The following is a 7,858-nucleotide window of genomic DNA, read 5'->3' as shown; positions in this document are numbered from 1 at the left end:
AAAAACCCACCCTACTCCAGCATATTGAATTAAATTCTCCTTTTAAAAATAGTAATTTATGTTTTGAGTAAGTAACATGACAGAACTTCAACATGCTTCTAGGTTCTCCTTTACTTGTTTTTATTATGCATGGGAAATTAACTGTTTTAGTTACTTATTGAAAGATCTTTTTACCATTAGCTGTTCATCCCCTTCCCTGCAAGTTAGTTGTTGACTGGAGTTATGTTTCTGTAAGATCTATTTCATGTATCACAACCCAGGATGAAAATTGAAAGCATTCTGTGTGTCTGAGATGTAATGGTTTTAATTAAGAAACACTTTTACAGAGATGCTTTCCAGACAGCAGAATGCAAGCTTAGGTTCTATCCCTGTGCCATTCACACAAATGTTCACACTGGTCTTTGCAGGTTCAAATCCAGCTCACTGTAGTACTTGGACAGCATATACTCTAAGTTAAATAATTCCTGAGATGATGAGAAAGTTCTACATGAATTTTCATGGCTATAAATTATATGTAGATCACTTCAACAGACTTTGCATTTTACCTGGCCCAGTTTCTCCATTTTGAAGGCTCCCCAGTGAAACCTCATGAGGAATTTCCTATTTACACACAGGAACTCTGGCAAAATGACTGTAAGGAGGTGGCCAGTGGTCACGGAAACAACCACTCTGCCAACCTCCACTTTTGTAGAAACACAAAGTTGTCGTGTTCTGTCTCTCCCTCTTCCAAGAATAGATCTGAGACCAAAGCTGAGTGACAAAAATTCTATGCTACCATATTTATTTATGATGAACAGATCAATAAATCTCATATCTCCCTTTTCTCTAGCTGTATTAAAAGGTGTTCATTTTTCGCTGGATGGTACTGTGAGTAACTCCCTAAGCAAGGCAGTAAGCAATTTCTTCAAAGCATCAATATTGAACTGTAATTGGAGAGAAAAAAAGCTTACTTTTTGCATGGATGTGTGGTCTGAAAATATTCAGCCTGTCAGCATAGGCAGGCATGGTATTCTACTTACAGCTCAACCTATTACATACCAGAAGTGTAAAGAATTTCTGACAGGAAATCTATGGCTTAAAGTCCAGCATAGAAAACATTGATGTAAACAGATAGTACCCAAAGGACTTGGCTTTTATTGCACTTTCTGCTGGAAGCACAAGTTTAGTATGCCAAAGTTCAGGTAGAAAAATTCTTGTCCTATGTTCAGGTAAACTATCATACCTCAAATAAAAAACATGAATAGAAACACTTAAGATAATTGTAAAGGCACTGTCTGCTTCTTTCCTTGTTACTGCACATGCATATCACAACTACCCACATCAAAGAGACTGATGTGGGTCTCCTCTTGGTTTTGCATGAAGTCACGCTACTACCTTACGGTGGCTCTGCAGACAGTGCCATTGAGAGTCTTGGACGTGACAGTGCATTTATTCTCACAAAACTGCAAGGGCAGTCTGCTCCAATGGCTAAATAAAGCTTCTTCTATCCAAACCTGTTTCTGTCTTTGCCCAAAACCAGGGATTTTTAGTTCTGCTCCCAGTTTACCTGTCTGGAAGATGATCACAAGAATCTGGTATATTAGGTTAGGAAATGCAAGTTATCCCTATAACATGCCCTTGAAATAAAAGTCTCTAAAAAAGCAACTTGCTCTTCTGAAAAATAAAGTGATTTTTGTCTATTCAGGCATAAATCAGTAATCTAAATTATAGAAAGTACTATATTACACAGTTCATATTTAATCTACTGTGAAAAAAAAAAGAGTCGAGAACAATATGTTCTGAGGAGGAAAAAAAAAGTCAAAAGAATGAGGGACACCAGAAAATCCAGTTATCACCCAGTTTCTATTTTCATTTTCTGCAGAACGATTTTGTGCATCCCTGCATCCCTGGGAAATGTTTAATCATTAGTTGTGAACGATGTCACTCCATTTATATGTTATCTGCCATATCAGTACCAGAGATTATGCATTGGAGATGTACAACATCTCCCATAGGATCAGATGAAAAGAAAAATCTCCTCTTGTATTATATGTTCAAATGATGTAAAGCGGGTCATGTTCTTCAAAGGCATCTTCTGTACAATTCAGAGCAAAAGGAAGAGTTCAAATTGAATCTTTGATAGAAACTGCTTTTTAAGGAGATCTCCTGTCTGAAAAGATTGGTATTCATGAGGCTTTCAAATGTATTTTTATGTCAGCTCACCTTAGTATTGACACTGTCTTGACTGTTACAGGGAAAAACACAGAACTATTTGCAGTATTTCAAGCAAACTTCATTGACATGTTTGACTGTGCTTGAAGTTTTAAGTAGGAAGCGAAATACTGGAGACTTGAAAACATCCTTTTTCCTTGTTGCCTCCACTGTATACACACTGCTGACCAACAGCTTTTTGCATGGTAACATAGCTTATTAAAAAAAGAGCAGGGATCTACAGTGAAAATCAGCATGGCTGCAAAAGATAACTGTGGAATAGTGTGAAGGGGATCTCACATGTTTAACCAAGGTTTACAGCACAGCTTCTTATTCCTGCTATCCTGAACTGAATTCCTAACAGTGGCATATAGAAATAAGCAACGCTGAGCAAAGCATGTCCTGCATTTAATGTTCATATTTATTTTTTACTCTTGTAGTAGGTAGCTATTTTTTGAGGGTCTGATGCAACATAATGAAGAGTCTGCTTTGAACTGGTTTTCATAAAATTGAATCTGATGGGAGAGAAAATGAGGAGAAAAGTAAAACCAGAATGCATTATCTGTAGAACTGAGATAACAATATGAAAATATTGTACACAAAACTTGAAGCTAAATTGGTGTGTATAACAATCTTGAATCTGTTCCCAAAGCCAAACTTTAAACATAATTTTTTTGTCTAATTTGATGTATTCTAAGGAATTAACTCTTCAAAATCTAGTGAGTGCTCTGATTGTCTCCCTGGAAAACCAGGACACCTTAAGATACCAACAACAATTAATAACCTGAAAAAAATGTGAAGATTTCACATGTATCTCTATCTGTAAAAATGCAAGCAAACAAACAAAAAAACCTGAAACACATATATATCTGCACATATATGTATGCATATACCATACATTATTCAAGAAAATACACAGTTAATTAAATTTATAGGTGCTTCACATCACTGTTGTCTTGTTTTCCATGGCAAGTCTGCCAAGGTAGGTAGATGACAGATAAAGGTAATATTTGACAGGCAGCAAAAACTAGAGCCAGCTAATCTTTTGGTAAACAAAGCAAAACAACACATTAAAAAGGGCTTTCAAAGTTTGTTTGGGGTGTTTTTTTGTTGTTTCGTTGTTGTTGTTGTTGTTGTTTGCAAAGAGCACTAGTTATATGGATGGATACGCATTTTCTGCAAATTTTTGAGAAAGCAGATTAGCAGAGCTTTGGTTTGCTTTGCTTTGCTTTGGGTGGTTGGTTAGTAGGCTGGTTGTTTTTGGTTTTTAATTGTGTACAGATTCCATGGAAACAATATTCTGGGTGTTCAGCATGCTAAATGATTGGGAAGTAAAAACTAGCACCAGGACACAGGAGGAAAGGAATAGTTATGAGGATGCATTTAGCATCATTAGAAAACACTGTTCTTATACTTCAGATAAGAATCTACAGAGGAATATTTGCAGAAATACAATTCCCCTGCTCCAGCACAGGGATCGGACTAGATGATCTTTTAACGTTCTTTCCAATCCCTGATATTCTGTGATTCCCGCCTTGCCAAAAATCATCACTTATGTACATACACATCCACACACAAACTACAATATTGCACAGAACCTGTGCATTCGGCCCAATATGCTGTCTCTTGTAGTAGCTCCTAACAACATGTGGTAAAGGAAAAGGTCTTACAGACCTGCAGAAGGCAGATGTGGGATAATATCTTTGCTTAGATATGCAGCTGTGGACCCAGAAGGGTGTATGACACAATGTGATCTTACATAAATAATTAATTTAAATTCAGAAGTCTGGGGACACTGGATGTTTCCATTTGAATTATCTTATTGTAATATTACTAGAAAGAACATTGCTCAATTTTGCAGTAATCCAAAGCGTCACTGCGTAAAGCCTTAGCAAGGTGGCTACCTGTCTTACTTTTTGTTTGCTTACTTACTTAGACAAACTGTAGACTGTACAGAATAATGGTTTAAGGTGACTTGTATAGAAGAATGTACATCTAGAAGAGTACATTATTTCTCTCATCTGTCTACTTACTTTGTTTGAAATTCATCACATTTTATAATCTTCTTTTCACTGTGTGCATTCAGCATTATGTACAGAAGGGAATTTAGTAAGCCCATTCCCCTCATTCCATTTCAAACATCTGCTACAGAATACCAAAGGCTTCCTAATCAAGTGAAAACAAAACTGTAAAGCTACATGTGCTAATTATTGCAACTTTCTTCACACTTTAACAGCATAATCCAAAGGCATGATGGAATGCTGTGCTGCAAAGGAACAAGCATAAGACACAAGTAATTCTGATTTTTTTTCATTTTGTTCTTTCGTTAGCATATGCACAACAAACAAACAAACAAACCCCGAGCCAGCATTTGTTTCTATAAACACAATTTCTATGATCTTACTATAGCATTTTGTGATTCAGTAGTTGTGGTTTAACCCAGAAGGCGTCTGAGCAACCACAGAGTCCCTCGCTCGCTCCCCCTCTTCCCAGAGGGATGGGGAAGAAAATTAAGAAAAAACACACAAAATAGAACTCATGGTTTGGAATAAAACTCTTACTACAGCAAAGGGAGAATAGTTATGACTATGTATAAACGTGAATGTATATAGCAAGCCATGCAGAAGCAATTGCTCACCACCCCTAAGTGATGTCCAGCTCACCTCTGAGCAGTAGAAGAGAAAGAGATGAACCCCCCACCCTCTTAAAAACTCCTTCCTCATGATGTTATATGATATGGAATATCCCTTTGGCCAGTTTAAGTCAGCTGTTCTAATTCTGTTCCCTCCCACCTCCTAGTGCCCTTCACTGCAAATGGTCTTGGCTCTGTACAACACTGCTTAACAGCAACTGGAAACATCCATGTATAATCAACATTGTTTTTCTCCTAGAACCATAGCATCATACCAGACACTCTGAGAAAACAATTTCATCCCACCTGAAAATAAGACAAGTATAAATGGAATATATGTACTAATGTATATTTAATAGGATTTAGGTGATGTTCTCTGTCTGATTTTACAAGCAGAAAATAAAAACCTCTGCTGATAGTGTAGATGTATCACAGACTGAGACAGGTGGATAAGTTCTCTCTCAAATCATGAAACCAGCACACATTATCTGCCAACTTATAGTAGTTATGCTGAAAACTGGCATCATAATCCCAGATCATCTGACCCTCAACCACTCTGCAATCAAAGGGTCAATTCAATATAAAAAGGGACCCCATCAGTGGGCAACTTTATCATGCTATAAGTACCACTTATATTTTCAGAAATTAAAAATAACAAACACACACACACAAACAAAAATCTACAACAGGAGATGCTAAAAGATTTTTGCCCAAATAGGTTTGCATTGATAGAAAACTAACATAGAATCATTCTATAGGTGATACATTATTGTAATCATGCTATGAAAATATAACATTTCTCAGAAAACTGTGAATATGTATGTAAGTCATCATGTTATACTACTGTGATCTCAGTAAGAACTTATGATAAAATCACAGAATCTTAGAATGGCCTGCGTTGAAAAAGACCACAATGATCATCTAGTTTTAACCCCCTTGCTATGTACAGGGTCGCCAACCACCAGACAGACTGCTCAGAGCCACATCCAGCCTGGCCTTGAATGCCTCCAGGGATGGGGCATCCACTACCTCCCTGGGCAACCTGTTCCAGTGTGTCACCACCCTCTGAGTGAAAAACTTCCTCCTAATATCTAACCTAAACCTCCCCTGTTGCAGTTTAAAGCAATTCCCCCTTGTCCTATCACTATCCACCCTTGTAAACAGCCATTCCCATTCCTATTTATAGGCTCTCTTCAAGTATTGGAAGGCCACAATGAGGTCTCCCTGGAGCCTTCTCTTCTCCAAGCTAAACTATCTTGTCACTACAATAGAGGATGGTATTCTTATTTTCCAGATAATTTGCCATGTAGCCACCATATAATAACTGCAGATGGAACTCAGTGAAAAGTGATCAAACATCAACAAAAACAAAGCAAAAGAAAGAAGTAGTGTGAAAACACTAGCATTTTGTAACAAATGCTCAAATATATTACAAAATAATACCTTACAAATTATTTCAGTATCTTCTAACCTTTTTCCACTAATTCAGATAACAATGAAGAGGAAGAGGAAGAAGAATGATGTAAGAATAAAAAGTGAATTTGTATAAAATAACGAATTAAGACACCTGGGAGAATGAATGTCCACTAGCCAGAATTTGACTCCACAAACTTCATGGGAAATCAGTAATTCTACCTGGCACTTGTGCTTTGCATTTATTGATACAACAAAGATTTTGAACCTTTATTTCAGTTATTCTAAGTTCACTGAGAATTTCTTTAAGTCTTACAAAAACTGCAGAAGCAGAACAAACAGACAAAAACTTGTCAGGACTTCTAGGAGAAATAACTGCGGAGAAAAAATTCCTTTATTCCTAGGAATAAAACATATCTAAATTATTTTTGTTTGGCCTTTTCCCAAGGGAATTCCATGTTTTTCACTTCCTTTTTCACAGTCACATTTGAATCATAACTGAGATAAGAATGTATTTACCCTACTTTGTCACGTTTATTTTTCTGTTTCTGTCTTAGAGAGAGAAGATGAAAGGGAAAGAAATGAGTTTCTCAGTTTCTAGGATGGTTTAATATTGCTCTTTTTTAAGTTGCAATGAATAAAAGTTTATATAATCTTTTAAAATATGAGGTATTGCTATGAAAAATATGATTTAATATTTTCAAAACATAAATATTTCTTTTGCTCAAATTTTTCATCTTCTGGTTATTATAAAAGGAATAAGACCTCCCACAAGCAGTATTTTGTTTTAATTTTAATTTCAAGGTAAATTAAGCAGGTAGTTTCTAAGCAGTAAGAAACTAAAAATCACATCTATGTGCTGCTCTATTCCAACACAAGAATAAATGTCTCTCCTCAGAATACTAAGATTGTCTCAAAATAACAATTGTTTTTAATAAACATATATTTCAGGATTGTACACGCCTTTTAAAATTATTATTTCATAGAATTGTTCTTTTTCTCATTTCCTTACTGCGTTGGGCTTTTTATGAGGGCAGGCAGCAAAAGGACAAGGAGAAATGGCTTTAAACAGGAAGAGGCTTGATTTAGACTAGATATTAAGAAGAAATTATTTACCATTAGAGAGTGGTGAGACACTGGAACAGGTTGTCCAGAGAGGTTGTGGATGCCCTCTCCCAAGGAAGCACTCAAAGCCAGGCTGGATGGGGCTGTGAGCAACACAGTCTAGAGGGAAGTGTCCCTGTCTATAGCATAGGGTTGGAACTAGGTGATCTTAAAGGTCCCTTCCAAACCAAATCATTCTATGATTCTATGATTCTATGATTCCATATTGTTCTTACAATCATAAAGGCTACAAGCAAACAGCGGACAATGCAATTTTAAGACATACTTTTTTTTCAGGTATGTTGGAAAAATTGCAGCACTCTAGAATTTTAAATCATCCATCAAATCCATGAGTTTCAGTGGTACCGACTGTTGCTGTTGTTCTCTTTGTTTCCCATCCCACCATGCGTTTATTAATACAGATAGCATCTCCCAGGCTGCTAACTCTGAAGAAAAAGGAGTTACCCATAGCTCACTTTTCTCCACATTATCCTACTAAGGTCCAAAATTCTATTGTGT

General features: G+C 36.5%; 1 protein-coding gene across 1 annotated transcript in view; it reads left to right on the top strand.

Annotated features, from left to right (window-relative positions):
- The window catches only part of ELAVL2 (ELAV like RNA binding protein 2), a 132,832-nt gene that overhangs the window by 65,778 nt on the left and 59,196 nt on the right, over window positions 1-7,858 (top strand). The gene's annotated exons all lie outside the window — the stretch shown is intronic.

Source organism: Meleagris gallopavo, chromosome Z, assembly GCF_000146605.3.
Source record: "Meleagris gallopavo isolate NT-WF06-2002-E0010 breed Aviagen turkey brand Nicholas breeding stock chromosome Z, Turkey_5.1, whole genome shotgun sequence".
Taxonomy (NCBI): Eukaryota; Metazoa; Chordata; class Aves; order Galliformes; family Phasianidae; genus Meleagris; species Meleagris gallopavo.
Note: the sequence above shows the minus strand (reverse complement) of the source record. Positions and strands in the feature narration are given on the sequence as shown.